Here is a 20,000-nt window from a genome sequence, read left to right as displayed (position 1 = left end):
TAAATATATAAAGATACAAAAGTACAAATATATCTATATGACTTAATGAAACATCACATAATTATACAGGGGAAAATGTGTGTGTGTATACATATATAACAAAAAATTATGTTTATGAATGCCTGCTCAGCATTCAAATCTCAATTCAGCCATAGATGTGCAGATATAATTACTGTCTCCACAACAGGAACAAATAAAACCACAAAAGTTAATGGAAATAAACCCTTTTCATAATGATCCACTATACTGTTATAAATACACACAGATCTGTACTAGGTAGATAATGTATTTATTTAAAGCTATGCCACAGAATTTAAGAATATATGCAGATAAGTGATTTTTCATCAATAGAGTTCATTAGCTCAATCATAGGAGATTGTCAGGTATAAGAAAGGTCAGGCAGGGTACGGACTGGGAAACTGTTTTCTTTTGCTGGTGTCAGCTTATTCCGTCTCAATCTAATAAAACAGACAATATGCACCTCTTTAAACATTTAATTATTTTGTATTTGCCAGTCTACAGAGACCACAATCTGTGGGGAAATGAGAGTAAAGCACAAGCACATAGAAATCCCCCAATAAAGAAAGAGGAGGAATTCTAAACAAACTGAGATGCAGAATAATTCTTAAGCAATGGAGGCAGAGGTTTCAGGTATTTCATTTTTAAGCTAGAGACTGTTGCTTTTGCAGATTCTCTTAAGTCCTAATGTTATTTACTGCTGGCACAGATGGTCATACTTTCAGAATGTGAACATTTCTAACACAACAGGTTATGTCTGGCCAAAGAGAAGGAAGGGGTAGGGATAATATTGGCAGGGTAAGTAAATACTTCTTTTAAACCAGAGGTGAATTTTATTATTCTGCAAAGGTGTGCAATGAGTAGACTGCAGGTTAAAGATATTTCCTTCTATATAACGTGCTTAGAGACTCTTAAAAGTTTTATTCCATTTGGTTCACTGTGGTTAAGGTTTCTGATTTCTCCTTTCTCTTATTACATCTTGCTTTCACGCCTTTTGGCTGGCAAACAGATACCCACAGTGATATCCACAGGCAGGGAGCAAGCTGCAAGGCTGCATCTCAACGGCAAATCCCTGCCAATTATGTTAAAACTAATTATAAATCTCTTTCCTGTAAAATCATAACCCTAGCTGAAAATAATCCACACCCCAAATAGAACATGGGTTACATTTTAAAATAGACTTTTCCCCAAGGTTAAATTTAATGTCTTGATTGCACATATTCCCAGAAAATAAATGGTTCTATTGCAGCAAGCAGTTTCAGTTTGGTTAATCTAAATTTTAAAAGTGAAGTTCATGCACCTTTACTAAAATCATCAGTGAAAATGAGATAGTTCAGTTTTAGTACTAAATCATACTCCACACAGTACTGCACTTCAGGAGCTACATCATTCTACAGTAACTATTTCATTCATCTGGTATTGTTACAGAGCGTAAATCAGGATTCATAAATGATCAGTTTGTATCCTTTGGGAGGGAGGGATTACATGTAAATAATCCCTTTAATGTACGCATCGCCTCTAAGCATTTCACACAGCAATAAATTGGTAAACTGAATTTGAGCAATTAAGAAATTAAATGAAACTAATAAAATGCGTATTTTAATATTTCTTGATGGTTATTTGGGGATTAGTGCATATGAAAACAGCCACTCTCCTTCTGTATGAAGGTAAACTGCAGCACTTTGATAAACTCTCTCTGTCAGCTTTTCACTACTGTATTTCAATCACAACTCCTCTTTTGAAATACTTCAGCATATCTTTCATTCCACGGTTGTATTATTAACTACATTAAACTATGAAGTCCAAGTACCCAGTTCAAATATAAGTACCCTTATATCCCATAGTAAATGGCAACGAGAAAAACCACCTCAGAACATGTTACATGCAAAATTATTAACCCTAAATGTTTGAGGCAGGAAAGGCACCATTACAACCAGAGTTTTGCTTCACTGCTCTCCACTCCACACCCACGTGCTCCGCCTCCCCAGAAAACAGTCATGGTTCAAGGGCAGCCTGGACAGAAGTGAAATGAGAAAGCGCATGCGCAGGAATAAACTGCTCTAATAGCAGAAATACAGAAATGTATGGGCTTTTTATGACAGGACATATACCAGACACAGACCTCGGCTATTTTTACTTGTCTTCAGGAAACAAGCAAGAGACACTGATCTGAGAAGCTAATGGTGAAGCAAAGTAAAGGAAATTCCAGCATACTATCTATGACAAGTACTTTATAAGGAGCAATGGCAAGGTTTGTGACCACTGTTATCAAGCCCATGGAAACAGAATTCTAGTTGCTCAAATTGGAATTTTGCATACATTCTATTATAATATTAAAAAAACAACAAACAAACAAAAAACAAGAGGATTTTTTTTAAATAATATTGTTATTCATTCATTCATTCTGTTACAAGATATTGTAAATAAACCTGTATGTTCTCAGGGTATGGACAGGTTAATGACACCAGTGCTGTATGCATGAAAGATGAAATGAAATTTTATTTTCCTTTTCTGCATATGAGGTTGTAAGAAGAGCTATGAACTAATATGTTCTTACTGCCAATCTTGAGCTGAACTCAAGATCATTCAAAATGATGCTATGACCTAGCTATACTATGGACTAGTATGGCAATAACAATAGAAATCCCTGAGAAAATCACTGCAACCTTGGGTGACAAAAATGGAGAGAAGCCATGAACAACCTAATACCCAGAAGTGGCAGTTTAATAGTGTGCTTCATTTCAGCCTGTAACCTAAAAAATACAGACTCTAAAAGGAAATATCAGACTTTGAGAAGACCCTATATAATTGCACAGGTTGGGTTTTGTCATTAGCCAATTTACTCTTCCTCAGATTTACAGCTCTGGATGTAACAAAATCTTTGGCATGAGGTGCACACTTAAGAGATTTTTTTTTTAACCCTTCAAATTAATTTATTTTGTACTCATTAGAGGTCAATAAAGTAGCACTGGCTCTTTTTGCTGCTGAGAGAGCAGCCTTTTCAGAGTCTTACAACTCAACAAAACACTAAACACGTGCTTAACATTAAACCTGTGCTGAAGTTTCCTCAAGGTAAATGGGATGCACGTGAATGGTTTGTTGTTTTGCTTAATATGGACGATCTCAGCACTTCTGAACTGTTCTGTTGCCAGCTGCCACTTACAACTTACAAAGAGATGCCAGTTTTATAGGATATGGATCGAACCATTTTAAACTAATCCCTGGAGAAAGAAAACAGTTAATTGGGAGGAGGAAAAAATGTCTGATAACGTCACCTCTGCAAGTTGCTTGGATGGGAGGAAAAAGTGGGAGAAAAGCCCAAGGTACTCGCACTGACAGTGTAGCCACACAGCTTATATTTCACTTCCATAATCATTTATAAAAACACAGCAAAATAAACAGCACTGAGCAGCTTGTGTTCCTATCATAATGTATAACCTCTCAGTACTTCATGTACAGTAATACCTCAATGAAAATCAACCTGTATTGCTTCTGCTTCTTTGTACAACACTTTGCATGACTAAGAGCAGCAAGTGACAACACGTTCTCCAGTAACTGAGATTGATTATTGGTGCTTCAGCACATCCATAATCATGATGCATGCAGCACGGAGAGATGGAATTATTTCATACACTGCCCTGATTGGTAGAAAAAGCTTTTTTTTCTAACTGAACTGAATATGTATAGGATGCATGCAATATGCTCTAGAGGAATGAGTATTGTGCTAGCTGTCAAAAGATCTCTAGCTATCCTCCTGCCTTGCGTGGCTCTGAGCAAGACAAGTCATGCATGCTGACTGCATTTGCTACTCTTCAGTCATAGTGGTCACCACTATAAAGAATGTAAATTTACCAGTGGTACTCTGTAGTATCTGAGATACTATTGTTTTACTATTACCAATAGTGAGAATCTGAAAGAGGCATGAGAGTTGAGTGTTGTACATGGTGGAAAGCACGGCCATGGTAGGCCTGGATTTTATTTCAGTAACATTGGTTTTACAGCTGGTTAACTGTACTGACTTCAAAAGAATTGCTGCAGATTGTTACTAATGAAGTGACTGTGGAGTGCAGACTTCTGTATCGCTTACAGCAACAGGAAACTGCAGATTCTTTAGCAGAAAACCTGCTTAGCAATTCTTTATTTTCTTTTACAGCATATTAGACAATACGTTTTTTTTTTTCCCATGCCATTTTCAAAAATCTCAGAGGACTTAATATTTTAAAGAAGTCGTTATTATGCCATAAAATCCTTGAAGTTATAAAAATATCTGAGAGATTAGCATTTCATATTTGGTAACTTTGTAGTTTGGTGAATAATGTAACTATTTTGGAGTTCAGGTGACTTTTCTAAATCAGAATCATCACATCCTGCTGGAGAAATGGAAACAAGGATTAATTTGCCTATTCAAACAGGCACATCAATAGTCTTTGCTATTCTCCCTCTACTGAGCAATACTGGCTAAGTCTGGTATTATTGCAACAACAAAAGTTAGTGTTACAGTAAATCCCATTTGATTAAATGGATAAACAGTACTTTGAGGTTGTGGAAATGGACAGTGCACTGCAAACACCTTAATGATTAAGGAATGATTAAGGAGTGATTAATTAAATACTTTTTAAGGTAAAATACGGTGACCAATAGCTCAGCAACAGAAAAACAGTAGTATACCTATGCCATATTGAATTTTTCTGTATTAGGATTAATACACCAAATCGTCAATAGTTGAATAAGAATTTATATTATCCATTTTCTTGTTATTGCATGTTTTTCTAGACACTAAGCTCCACATAACCCAAAAAGGAAGATTAGAGATGAAGTATGGAATGCAATATGACAGTCACCACACTGTACTACAATTTATAAAATAATACACCAACCAGAGAGTGAAATACAATGCAATGTGGTATCACAATTAGAAAACATTTTCCTCTGAACTAATTGGATATCATAACTCCCTCTTCATAACTTTTACATATCACAGGATTCTGCTGAATATTGAACTGCTTTGGCAAACATACTATGTTCTTTCCCCATCCATTTTACTTTAAATTTTAGTTCATGTATCTCATGGACAAAGAAACTGAAAACCTTTCTGAATAAAGTTTTGTATATACTAGTAGAGAAAGGAGAAAGAAAAACTTCTCTTCAGCAGTGAACAGGATAGAATGAAAAGTCTTTCAATTACTGTACACACATACATATATACAGCAGCATGTAACTCATTTAGCAGAGGTTACCAAAAAAAAAAAAATCCATGAAATTACAGCAATTTTCATTAAACTGTTGACATCAGTGGAGGCACTTTCAATTTAGTCCAATGTGGGAATACAGAATGAGATTCAAATTTACCTTTCAGGAAACATTATAAAAAAAGTCTTTGCAGTGTCTCCCCAAAGGCCAGGGTCAACTTTTCAAACACAGCCTTTGATTCTGGATGCTCAGCCTGAGACAGCTCTTTTGAAAATTTTGCCATGGATATAAATGCCTTAATACCTTTATGTTAGGCAGGTATCAACTAGAGATTTTTCCTATTGGGATGGGGTGGGGGCTTGTAGCCTTCTTCAGCTGACATAAAGTGGCACCTAGTCTATCAGGAGCAAGTATATGCAAGGCAGCTAACACTAGCACTGGGTATTAAACAGACATCTTTGGACATTTGCTTTTGCTCAGCTCTGCTCCCATTTTCTCTCGTACCTATGTTTTTATTTTCTCTTCATCTTGTACAGAGGTTGCCCACGGCAGTTCTTTGTAACCCTATATAACCTGAGAAGGAAGGAATTAAAATTCTTTGTACAAGCCTCTGTGACCCTGTGCCAGGCTGGAAGGGGAGCCCTTCCAATGTCCTAAGGATCTTGCAGTCTTAACCCTGAGTGAAACTATGATTTTGTGGGAAAAGGCCTCTAAATTAAGTTAGATGCTCTTATAGCTTCTGTCTTTAAGAGTGTATCAGGATGGGTTTCATCAGGTATATAGAAGGAAAATGGGGTATTGGCTAGAAGCTCAAATTTCACAGCTTTCTCAAACTACTTTCTAAAAACACATTTGCATTTTACAAAACTGAGTAACAGAAGAAAAGATTCTGCTGTTCCTTTGGGAAAGAGAAGAGATTTCTCATTCACTTTTCCTTAATCACTGTGGAAAATATTCCCAGAACTCCTATCAAGCCTTTTTGTTTAAATGATTACTCTTGTTGCATTTCAAGCCAGCCCATTCTATTTCTCAAGTCATTCACACGTCTTCTCTACTTCCCATCTCAAATTCTCTCTCTTTCCTTCAGTCTCCTTTAGTGTCCCTCTGGAAAATTCTACCCTTTTTTTCCTTCAGGATTGAAGGTCACTCCAAGTTTGAAAGCCACAAAAGACTTATGTCTGCAGGAACAGAAAAATATTACTACATTCAAATGTAACAGCTGGAAAGTGAAAGCAAAAGATAACTTCCAAGATGTTTAGCTTCAGTTTCATAAAAGATGAGGAAGATGGAAAAATAAGAGTAAACAGAAAAGCAAAGCTGCAGAGAAAGGCAGGAGTTATGCATGATACAAAGTTAGATATTGTCTGCAAATGAATGCCATCCTCTTAAAAGTAATTAGCCATATTGATCACCTAAGTATTAGAGTAATACTTTTCACAGCCAGGTTATTACAGGATTCACAAATGTGTTGGTAGAGAGAGACATGCTGACCGTTCTGGCTGTCATTACAGCTACATTTGTGCTCTTCCTTCGGTGCTAAATTAGCTATCTACCCCCAGCTCCGGACCCTAAACATCATGCATTAATATGTTGGGTTGCATCTTTTTAATCCTTCCAATTGGTTTACATTGGTCTTGGCTCTGAAACATTCCCTTCTGTGAGTCCTTGTACATCTGTATGACTGATGGTACTCAGACAGATGATTCAGCACATTGGGGTGTCATCTGGGTACCCTGTATCTTGCCACATTTAGCACAAACCTCACATTTCATGTGCCACTCCTTCTAACCACAGGTTTAACATTAAATCATGAGAACCTACATTAAGATTTACTGACCCTGGATTTGACACTTCACTTTGTCCAGGCATGCTGATATTATCGGAGTTTTCAAACTTGATACCATACTTACTGTAGTATTACCCCATTGTCAGCAATCAGAGAGTCCTTTCCAAACATCCTGAAGCATCCTTTTCTCATCGTAACTCTTGTCCTGAGCTATGCACACAAAGTTTGGAAGTGGAAATCACCTTTTGGCTTCTGCTGTAGAATAAATTTCCTTCCTCCTTCAAAAAATTCCTTTATTTTTGAAGGAGTAAAAAATCTAGCTTAGTACTCCATTTGTTTTCCAGCAGCAAAATGAATGACCTTGTTCCAATTACATTTACAGTAAAAAATAAAGCATTTACAGTATTTGAGTAAAGTGACTTTGGTTGTTTTATTTATGAATATCGATTTCTACATAAAGATAGCATTTCTGCCTTACTCTTACTTTTTTTGGTGAATGAGCACTAATATTGGCTCTTAGATGAGCCACAGCAGGCACTGCATAAAATACTGCTGAGGGTGTAAGAAAGACCTCGTCATACTATTTAGCAACACAATGCCAACAAGGATGAGAATAGAATATTCCTCTCCAAGGGTTAGTTCTTACTCACATTGATGTCTACAGGAGTTTTATAATCAGAAATCAGCACGCTTTCAATCAGACTTTTTAACAGCAAGCTTTGGAGCTCTAAACTCACTGTAAGCAGTAAGAAAAAAAAATCCTCCAAAACTTATTGACATGCCAGTATTGTTGTCCTCCTTCTTTCTTTTTGACCACTTTCTGGTGCTTCACGTTTGACTTTGCATTTCTTTAAATACTAAGATGCTAAAAGAACAGAAACAGCTACAGAGAAGCAGTATGTTAGGGCCCAACACAATACCTGGAAGAAGCATTCCTAGAGTAGATCTAATGTTTCGCTCCTGTGGTTTGCAGCTGCAATGAGATGCTAATAAGTACTATATGGGCTGTTTTCCCATTATGGTTCATATCTCTTCACTAAAACCAGAGTGGAAATCACTAATCACAACTAAACCAGCTCCCTGACCTCCACCATCCACACCCACAGCCACACCCATACATTTCCTTCAAACACAAAGCAAGAAGGACCTGTGGGGATTTTACCTCGATCAGTTTTACAAATTCTAAGAAAAATATTGCACCTAGTACTTTTTCCTTTCCTATGGAGTAGTCTAAATTGAATAGGATCAAGGTTAGTTACGGAACTAAATCAAGTTACTTTTACTCTGGGGAAAAATGCTCAAGGGATAAAGTAGCCAAAAATCCCAAACTTCAAATACATAAATCAAGTAGAGATACAAAAAGTCCAAGGTGCATAGATGGCTTTGACTTTAATGGAACAGAATACAGAGAGCCTTTCATATTTAAAACACTTCGTAGACTAACTGGACTAAATAGTGCTATTGTGTGTAAACAGATAACACTCAAATGTGGTATCTATTAGGCATTCAGAAATAACTCAAACATTGCCTTGGATAGTGGATCTTTCCTAAGGTGGAATATGTTTCCCAGGATTTATTTTATTTTATTTTATTTTACTTTATTTATTTTATTTTAATGTAATGCTCTGTCAAAATACCTTGGGTACAAAACGCCTAGGAAAAAATTAAATACATGGGCCTCAATTTTGTTTTTTCTAACATTGGCACTGGTTTGAACTGTCTCACTGCTTTACAATGTATTTATGTATGTAGTGATACAGGGTAAGAACTATCCAAGAGTATGTATATCTACTTCTGTTGCAGTGTTTGAGTTCTGAAGCCAATTTAGCCTGATCATCAGTGTAAATAAAGAAACAAACAAACCTGTTTGGAATAAGTTTTATCAAATACTTTACAGATTGTGATAGATTAGTTTGGGTTGATAAGAAAAAAAGTAGATCCATCTGCTGTGCCATCAATTAAAGGACGGAGATCTGCAAATGTTGATGCAGTTGATTGCTTCCTATTAAATACCCAACTTTTAGAGATTCACTCAGTGACCCGGGAGCATGTATATTCTCCCAACTTTGATATTTTTACTTGGCAGCCATGTTATTTTATTAGCATAGTGTCAGCAAACTGGATGTGTTGCTTTGAATTTCACCCGTTATCCACTGTATTTATTATGAGTGCAGCATCTCACAGAATCATTTAGAGACTGACTTGACCTAGTGAGAGAAAAGAAAGGAAAGCAAAAAGCAACAAAGCATTGATAAATACCTGCAGAAAGTCTTGGGGTGCTGGAAATTTCCCAGTCCCCACAGAGTTGATGTGAGACGTGTCACTGGTAGTTACAATGCTGCACTTATTTAAAACGGTTCACTAGCTCATTTTCTAATCTCTATCAGCAAATTTATGATGAGTCTTAGTAGCTTACCACACCCTTTCACTTAGTTGAAAAATCTACAGAAAATCAAAATTACTACTAAAAAAAAGATGAAAACTTATCAAATGTAAAATTAGATTAAGAGTCAATCAAAATCCAACTGTGAATTTATCATTTCAATGAATTTCAATGAATGGTTTAAAATCTGTTCGAAATCTAGTTGAAATGAATATGTAATAATACCGACATATCTCTTTTTCAAAGCTAGTATTGTCAGATGTATTCTGTGCATTATAATTCATGAACAGGGCAGATGACTATTTGAGAAGTATTAAAATGAGCTGACTTTTCAATACAAGTGTCTTGACAATAAGTTTCTCTATTCTTGGCAATTCAGAAATGTAGACAATTGTGCTAGAAAAATAATATGTATTGTAATATTCATTGTACAGTAGTAGTATAGTAAGTGGCAATTCTGGACATTACAAGAGACACAAGGATTATTTTCTGTGATTGCACAGAGAATACTTGGATTTCTTGTGAAGCTTTTGCATTGGAAATGAGATTCATCAGTCTGAACAGGGCAGGGTTAGAGCCCTTAGCAACATGCTTATTTTGTAGAAGGTCACTCAATAATAACTTCCTCTGCCCTCCAAGCTTATTAAGACTGACTGGCATATATTAATGAAAACACCTGATTCTCCAACCATAAAACCCAGACAAAGACTTTATTTTAATATTAAGGAAGGAACCCTTAATTAGCAGGGTTTCAAAAATGTCAGCTTCTTCTATTAGCTGTTCTGGTCCATCAAAGCCATAATCCCTACTGTCAAATTTCATCACATGATAGACAGTTTGCTGGCTATCTATTTTTTTTTTTAACTGATCATACTGACTGAAGCTTTTTATTTTGCCATCACATTTAACAAGTTTGCATGCATTTCGTTGTTACATTGCTGATTTTACTCCTTTCAAAGTCTGCCTGTGTCAGCTAAAAGAAGAAAAAATCTGAAGAAACATAAAATATTACATATTGATACACAGACATATAATTAAAGACTTTTGGAGAGAGTTCTCATTCATAATATCGATTCTTTTCTGGGGCATGCAAATGTGCTTCTGTGAAAACACGAATAAAACCCACCGTTCGCAGATGAATTTCCATTTCAGGCATGTTAAGAGAAAAAAAGGAACAAATGCTTGAAACATTGTGAAGACCTCTGAAGATGCACCTTCTTTAGGATTAACCCACAATACACCTGCATGCTACATGAAATTTGTTCAAGTAGATATTATTTGCACTGCCCGTGAAATGAGAGAGATTGTGTCAAATTTTACTCAAATAAACATATCAATTTTAAAAGGATTTACATTCTAACTTAATTCAGCATTTCATTGTTTATTAAACATTCATATTAATGGAAAACCCAATCTATTTCTTTTCCTTAAAAAAAAGCAATAGAAGGTTACTCTACTGTCACAGACTTCTAAACCTTCTCATCTAAGCTCTCTCAAACATTGTCTGTGGATTTGATAAAGCTGTAGTCCCAAAGCCAGAACACAGGTGTTTAGCCCACCTACGTAGGTTTTCTCTTCTCTAACAAGAAAGATAAAAATTATATAGAATTTGTAGGATGACAATGAAGAAAGGAGAAATAAACTTCCAAGTTCTTTTCATGCCTAGTTTTTCTTTAAATCTTTCCTTTTAAAATTTTAGATTGCTTTATTAATAATTTACACAACAATGCACATATTATAAATGATACAATAAAATTACGGCATTTTGGTGTCAAGGATATAACTGAATTCAGGAAAGAAGAAAGGAATTCCCAGTATTCTGGAAAGAGAAAGAATTTTTTGAGTGGAAGAGTATGGGCAACATTAGTATTTTAAAGTAGGAGAGAAGGAGTCTGAAAAAGAAAAGCTAGATAAAAGAAGATGCTAGAGCTAACAAATGATATGTAGAGGCTTCTGCTAAGAACTGGAGGCAGCATGAGAAGCATCAGAAAGACAAAAGCAGGAATGGAAACAGTGGCAATCTAAGAGATTACTGCGGGAAACTAAAGGAAGTGAAACAGAGCTGTCAGAAAAATAAAAATTTTGGGATCCTTATAGGTTGGCAAGAAAAGAATGTAACAGTCACATTTTGCTCAGACTGAAGAAAAAAGTGAGACAGAGGTTGGATCAGGAGAGGGAGATTAAAGCAATGAAGGTCTTAGATAACCAAACAATTGAGAAATGGATACAGATGAAAGGACAAATTTTTGATGGTTTCAGATCTAAAATGCAATTGGATTTAGGGAGAATTGTATTGTCAGAGGACAATATTGTCTATTACAGAGACCCACTTGTACTACTAGCCGGTATTATGGAAAGCATGGAGATGAAACCATGACAGTGAATCTGGATAATGGGATGGCAGTGAGTTTTAAGTTGTGTGAGAGAAAGAATGGATAAAAAGTACTTCATGTATGTACTTTTGCAATATTCAGCTCTACAGAAGAGCAGACAGGAGGGAGAAGGTTCTGCAGGCCCAGAGATGCATACTGACTGCAATGAGTCCTCATTTCTGAAGAAAAAAGACACCTTTAAAGCTTTGTGATATTTTTTGTATCTGAAATTTCTTAAGTGTCTGCATGTTACATCACCTAATACATGTTAGGAAATAGTAGGCCAAAAGTTCACTTCTGCTTAGACTGAAATACGGGCAAGAAATGCAGAAAGAGGTGATTGAAATACAACTGAGCTGCAAGGCTTATTAAGAAGGGGGATTCTCAGAGAAGCAGGGGGAAAAAATCTGAGACTCAAAATTAAAGAGGCCTATGGAAATCTTTGGAAGAGATGAGAGGCAAATGGTGAAAATGGAGCTGAACTCGGAGAAAAGTCAGCAGAACAGAGAAATACACTAAAGGAAACAGCAAAGGAGATACAGAGGGAATAATCAGGGATACAACCACTGAAACAGAACTGCAAAAAAACAAGGAAGGAAGTGAAGCTTCTGGGAGAAAATGATAAATGTAATGCAGATAATAAATCCAATAATAGAAAAAGATATAGGTGTCCATTAATCGAATTGCTATCTATACCTTGGCTATGTAACTCAGTTGATATTTAGTGAAAATAAATATCCTTCCTACCTCAGGAAAATAATTCCAGTTCTTCACACTGTGGAATTCTTCCCATTGCTAATAATTGCATAAACCTATATGTGTTAATCCAAGATCCTCGAACCACTGTCTTTCTGGAGGTAACAAAAATCAAATACAATCTAAGTGTCTGATCGTACGCTTCTAAATTAATGAAACATTATAAAGGGTTGTATTTAATCTGCTTAACCTTACTTTGCTGCTTCCTGAGTGCCTATGTCTATTGCTAGTGACAAGTACGTTTCTTTGCTGAATTTACAGCTAGTCACTCCATCCTTTTTAATGGCTTTAAGTGACTGTGAACATACAACTCATATGATTTTTCTCCATTTAATTAATTTAGAAATGAAACCAACTGTTTGGAACAGTAGAATTCCTTGCCTTTTTGATGATGCTTTTAAGCAGTGGAGCAGCAGTGAATAGCAACAAGATAATAAGGCCAACACATGAAGTTCAGTTCTCGTTCCAGCATCACTCGCAATACCCACTAACTAAAAAATAGTAAAACAGGAGTAAAAGAAAGCTATATTAGTTTTTAGACTTTGAGCAATCTTTATCTTGTGAGGTATATGACAACTGACCTTAGTTTTGAAAACATAACTTTGTCCTCTAATTACATTCAATTAAAGTTTTTTTGTATGACTAAAACATCCATGACACAGTCACTGTTGGGACTCCACTGTAGACTAAAATACATAAAACACGGTCCCTACCACAAGCATTTGTAACAAATAAGCATGTATTTTTTAGGCTTTTCCCTTTCTCTTATTCATTCAATTTTTTGGTATTTTAATATATGAAAAAGTTCCTTTGTTTTCATTTTTCTTAGGCATTAGGAGTTGCAGTTATGCAAAGTACGTGAGAGTGGCCACATTCAGTGCTGGTTCCCCAATATTCAGAGCTGTTACATTAGGCATACAGAGTATATGCCTGCTTATTCCCTTTATCGTTTGTTTATGGGTCTGTTGTTTACAAACCTGTCTAATCCATTTTTGCACAAGTGGACACCCATCAGTCCCAGAAAAATACTTTATTTTATCTGATTTTAACTGATGTAATCATAGATTCAGTGAGTGCTTCCTAATTCTAGTACTGCAGGATTTTGTGGATAAAAGGTCCGACTCAAACCATTACCCTTTTCATTTTCTAACCTTTGATCATAATGCCCAATTAGCCTTCTCCTTTCCAAATTGAAAACTCTCAGCCTTTTCCTTGTCTCCTTGTAATGCAGCTGTTTGATCCCCTTGACCATGGTAGTTACCCTTCTCTGTACTGTAACTCCACAATATCCTTACTTGGATGCAGGGAACAGAACTGCTCACTGTACTCAAGGCATGAGGACACCAAGGTTTTGTGAAATGACAGAATGATGCCCTCTGTCTTGGCTTCAATATCCGTTCTCATCATGCTTAACATCTTGGCTGCTTCTGCACATTCAGTTGATGATTTCAGAGAACTGTCTATCCAGGGTGGCTCTGACACATTTTTCCTGAGTTGTAACTGCTGCTTTAGTTGAACCTGTGCTCTCTGCATGGTCAGTGTCCACAGAGCTATCCATAGAAATGCCTCTGGTCCAAACAGCAGAAACACGAACAGAATGGCATTACAAATGGTCTCTGTCATACTTTGGGTATGACAATGTCTTAAACCTCAGCTGTTCCGTAGCCATGCTTTTAATGTCTGCTTGGAAAACACTATGGTGTTGCCTTGCTGCTGGATTCCAACTGGTGTATCACAACTTACTAACATGGTAACTTGGATACTCAACTGGCACTTCCTAAGCCTCTATTCAGCAAAATGTTAGCACTTTATTGTAAGTTGTTGTAAATCATATTTGGTATCTGTGTGTTTTATGTCAGATGCATCCAGAACGGTGTACTTATGGACTAGTGGTCCCTGGATACTGCAAGGGACAGTGATGCCTAGTTGAGGAACAAAAGGGAGAAAAAGGTAACAGAGCAGAAGGATAACATAACGATGGAGGCAGATGAATACAACTGAAGTTTTCATTTGCTACAAATTAGGGTGAGAAATTCTGGTTTGCCATCTTTAAAGCAATATACTTTTGTGGGTTGGAATGGTCAGTTTTTGACTGTCAGGCAAGGATATTCAAACCTCTTCAGTTGGAACAGAGTATTATAATCACTGACTGGAAAGTCTGCCTGCTGGCAAGGTAAGCTATTATTTTTGTATATAGTGTGCACAATTAATACTAGTGTATTTGGACAAATTTGTGTTGCAAATAAAGCTGTAGCCTTTCCTTGACAAAAAGAGTGCAATATCAAGCCATTAGGACATGCAACCTTGGGAAAGGATGGAAAATGTATATGCCAGAGATAAAAGGAAAAATATACTGCTTTTAAGAATGCGCTAAATTTAGGGAATTAGGTTCAACGATAGTTCAATATGACATTTTGTTCCTTGCTTTTTCAATTACTGTAGGAAAGAACTAAAGGACACTAAATGAGATCTTGTTGTAAATATCTAATTAGGCTTTTGCAATACAAAAATTGCCCATAAACCATATTTTCCTATGTGCGGAGTCTCTACTCAAATTGTAATACAATTCTTACATTTCAGACCTTATAGGAGTTTAGATGTAGAGTTTGCACTGACTGCAGCACATCGTCTGTAGCCCAAAATATTAAAGACATTGCTAAGGATATACAAATCTTCCGTTTCCTTTTCCAAAGTTGGTTTATATTTTTACACTTCTCTGCAAAAGGCTCTTCACTAAATTGTAAAAGTCTCCCCTAAGTATTTTTACATATTGAATTTACAAGAACTCACTTTTCAAAAGAAAGTAGAAGGTTGGTGACAGAAGCTGTACAACACATGTGCAGCTCTATGATTTAATTCTCTTTGCTACACATAAGGCGAGTCTCTTAATGGATTTTTTGGAGTACTTGGAAGCATACAGACATACGTACGCAGAGTCTGCTTTGGAGATGAGTTTGTGCAGGAAGTAATCTTCATCTGCATTGTTATCAATTAAACTGCCATCAGTACTGCAGGCACCTCTGGCAGGGTTCCAGGTTCCAAAGAGGTTGGATTGACTCACAGTCCTAGAAATAAGGGTCAAACTGACTCTAACCTTTGCAGTACTGATAGAAGCCCTATATAAATCACTTGGTATATAAATATTTATTTATCAACAGTTGGCTAGTCAACAGCATGGTGTGGTCTGCACATATTTCATAAAGCAGATGGTTTACATTTTCTGAACTCAAGGCAAAAGTCAACACTATGTGACACTCACTATTTAACAGGATTTTTTGGCTACTGATATGCCATAATTGTCAGAGTTTCCACAAAGCGAATGGGTCAACTCCTATTTGGGGGATTGTTCTTACATTCTTATACTCATCTAAATTAAAAATGAACTTCTGAAATGAACTGCACAACAGCTCATCACACTGACATATTGTGATCCAACCCAAATTCATGAGTACTTTGTTAGCATCATGTTATCTGTGCCAACTTCACAGAACTATTACAGTTTCACTTTTTCTTTGTGTCTGCAATGGTTCCCCATCATCCTGATAAGTGGGCGGCCATTTCGTTTCTCTCTGTATAGATAGAGCTGTGGAGGAGAATTAGATTTCAACACTTATGTAACAGAGATTAATTGATTGATTAGATTATTAATTAAAGTTTCCATTAATTTCTCTTTTTAAAAAGCAAAGGATTGCAGATCCCCAGGGTTTTTTGTAACCCTTGAAATCATAAACAAGAGAATGCATAACTAAACATTGTATCTTATCTTGTGAAGAATAATTAAGCCAGTAGATGCACTGCTATGAAGGAAATATTTTTGCTTCCAAAAAAAAATTATTTTTAAATTTTTTTTTCTACAAACCTTATGAAAAAGAAAGAGATTTTTGGGTTCCTCCCACTGCAATAGAATTGCTTGGCTTAAGCACGTATGTGTACATATGTATGCCTGTTCATGTGCACACATGAATTGCTGTTTGGGTTTTATATGCTATTCATTTTTAAGAAAATAAAAGGAAGTGAAAACATGACTTAGGTTGTTTTAGATTTGAACTGATGTGGTCTACCTAGAACTTCCATACACATAATGTTTCAGAGATCTGTGGAAAAACAAAAACAGCAAGTGGCCTTTTAGGTAACCCATAATTAAAAGCAATTTTGAGCTGTCTTTTCAGGGAAGCTACCCAGGGGAAGTATTTGCTACCTGTTTGACCTTCACGATTGTGAGTCCTTGGCAGTGTCAGCGACCCTCTGAACTGAATTCAAAACTAATCTCTAACAGAAAAAGAGAAACAGAATTCATGCAAATCATATTAATTCCAACATTTCCCCAGTGAGCTGGGTATAAACTACAGCCTAATTAAATATTTTTTAACGATGTGAGTAATTTTTGCCAAGGGGCGGATTCAGGGGAAAATTTAATATGAGATCACAAAAGCTGTTCCCAGCGTTGATTCTGTAAATTAATGACTATCTGCCTTATGATAAAAACACGCTGCCAAGAATGAAAATGAAGTCAGCAAAGCTTGCTTTATTTGTCTAACAACCAAATATACAGAATGCAAAACTTTAAAGGATATGGAAAATGTCCATTGTCTGTATGATGTATTCCTGATAAAGATGCATGACACTGACAGCATAAAGCTGCTTTATATTATACAAGACTATCAACTCTTATTAGTTATCACTAATATAGTGCTAGCTGGTGTTATGAACATTAGTGAGACAGTGCCAAGCACCAACATCACGATCCTGAGAGGTATTTATTTATGTGTGGGTAGGATAATGTGCTGTGACCATTTCATAGACTATCTCTAAGACACACTGAATGCTGCACAATTTCTCAGAGTTGCTCACAACTATCCATCCATCTTCCCTAACACTTAAAAAGACCCTATCACTGTAGTATCTGAGCACGAATCTTAAGTGCTTGTCAGAAAGAAAATCTCATTAAACCAATGTTATTAGCGCTTTCAAATAATAATAAATGCACAAACATTAAAACCATGATCAAGAAAAACTGTATAAAGAGACAGGAATTATTGATGCATGAGTCTGACCAGCTTTTTATCACGTTGTGGAAATTAAACGGTAAGCCTTATGTGACTGAGAGGCTGTTTATTATAAAGTATAGTATCAGATCAGATATTGAAGATATTCAAATGCAAAATCCTCTGTTTAACCAATAAAAGAGTCCTTGCTCTTTGTTCTTCTCATGCTAACCTAACTTGTAACAAGACAGACAGTTAACACCAAGAAGTTGCAAAGCATCACCAGATAACAGGTGACTAGGACTTTGGTAGGACCCTGGTCAAGAGGCCAGCCCATTGTAAGGACTTTGCAGACCTGTTTATTTAAATTTCTGCCTATGCTGGCCACTGAGACTGAATTTACAGCTTTTCAATTAGAAGGTCATTCTGTGCTAACTAGCACACCATTGCCTCATTATAATCATAAAATTAGTGAGAAGAGACTAGCATGAATAATATGAAGGAGCCAATCTGAAAGGTGAAGAGTTGCTATTTTCTTGCCTTACCAGAGATGGGAGTAAAGCTTGCTGTTTAGAAACAAATATTTTGCTTATAGCGCATGAGTCACTTAGGAAAGAAATACTTTAAATTTTTTCTCTACTTCAGAATAAATAAATTGGTCATTTTCTGTAAATTAACCTTGACAGATGAAAGGACAGTTTCCGACTGCTGAATAGTGTAACTTAGGGCACAGGTTTATACAATATGAAATGTATGTGTGAGATTTTCAGTTTCAAAGCACTGCAATAGGACTTTTATATATCTTAATTTGAACTTAGTCATATTACCTTTTTTTCTTTCAAGCATAATTATATTATTTGAAGTTTTTGAAATAAAAGCAACAACCCAGAGAATCAGTTAATATAAAATATATCTTAGGATATTGGTTAATTTGCTATTTGATAACTGAGAATGTCATTGAGACTTCAGTATGTTTGTGAACATGCTGTAAATTATAAGTCACTTCTGCACAGAAATGTAAATAACACAAAGGATGAGGACTGTTATAATTCCCCTCAAAACACTGTGAGAAACTACTCAATCTATTATATACAAGCCACAGAACATACAGTGTCTTCCAAGCAGCCGTGGAGTTCCACAGCATTCACAAATAGAGCAACAACAGAAAAATGGGATACACTTCAGGATTACAAAAATATTCCAACCCCAAAATTTAAGATATTTGATGAAAACCTGGAAATTGTCATAGTTTCAGTCTGAAAGCACAGATCATCTTTAAGGGAAAACTAATTATTTTTGCTCAATTCTGGTAACAAGTTGTAAGCCACTAGAAAAGGAAAAGAAAGGTAGAGAGCATGACATAATTTTCAGGGGGAACACTCAAGGATTATAGTGAAACAGCTTAATGCCCACCATTCTCTGCAGTTACCCGCTCTTAAATTCAGGCCACAGCCCACTCTCCAAGAACTTTGCTGTTTTCTAGGTGCACTCTCCCTGTACTCAGCAGCCACTGATGAACGCACGCCTGTAGCTAGAGGCAGCCCCAACCTGCTGGTTTGGCTGACCTGCTCGAGCAGTTTAAAGAGATGCTCTGTCACCCAAACTGAGAGGTTAAGGCCCTTTGCTAAAGTAGTCCAACTGAACATGTTCCTTGTTACGCTCTCACCTATTTTAGTCAGAAAAAATGGAGACAGTCAGTAAGGGGTTTTGTTGTACATGTAAAATAGTCAGAAACGTATCCCTGGCTTTCCCCAGATCACAAAAGAAAGTTGGAGCAGAACATGAAATTCAAGCTTCCAAGGCCCTCACCATTGAACCTCCTTTTCTGGAGAAGGTGAACAAAAAAGGAAGTCTAATAATTTATTTCCCATATAGGTTGAACAGGTTCTTATGAAGACCTTCAGACTATAATAGACAGCACATGAAATGAGAGTTGATGATATAATGTCCAGAAGGAAAGGAGGAAATCTCGTGGTGTCAATCTACAGTTTTTATGTTACACAGCTGTAGCTGAGAGATCCTGCGATAAAAGCATTCCAACATTTACTGCTCTGTGCATCACAAATCCCCAACTATATGGGTAAATAGAAGGGAATTTGATAAAAACAATAAAAACATTGAAAAGACTAGTGTAAGTTCGGTGTCTACATACCTTTGAGAATGACTCAGATGATTTTAAAGCCCTGTGTAACCAAAGATACATAGCAGATAATTTCAGTTGTGCAGTTCAATTTGGGGATGGGAAAATACAGATATATAATTTCAAAAATGCAAGATAAGTCAGGCCTAAGTCCTTTGGGAATACTAACTCTAGGACAAATAGTTTGGACAAATAACAAGTAACATAAAATAATGCATGAAGAGCAAGGGAAGAAAATAAAGTTGGGTACAGAGAGCACGCAAAATTGAACAACTGTGCGTAAAGTCCTATTTCTCAATTCTCATCAAACTTGGGAATTCTGAGAAGAGTTTAACTGAATCAACTTTTTGCATCTTTAATTTTTGAATGC

General features: G+C 36.2%; 1 protein-coding gene across 5 annotated transcripts in view; it reads right to left on the bottom strand.

The window, feature by feature from the left end:
• Positions 1-20,000, bottom strand: part of NPAS3 (neuronal PAS domain protein 3) — a 607,981-nt gene that overhangs the window by 100,990 nt on the left and 486,991 nt on the right. The window lies entirely within an intron of this gene.

The sequence above is a fragment of the Numenius arquata genome, chromosome 6 (genome assembly GCF_964106895.1).
Source record: "Numenius arquata chromosome 6, bNumArq3.hap1.1, whole genome shotgun sequence".
Classification (NCBI taxonomy): Eukaryota; Metazoa; Chordata; class Aves; order Charadriiformes; family Scolopacidae; genus Numenius; species Numenius arquata.
This window is presented reverse-complemented; position numbering and strand designations above follow the sequence as displayed.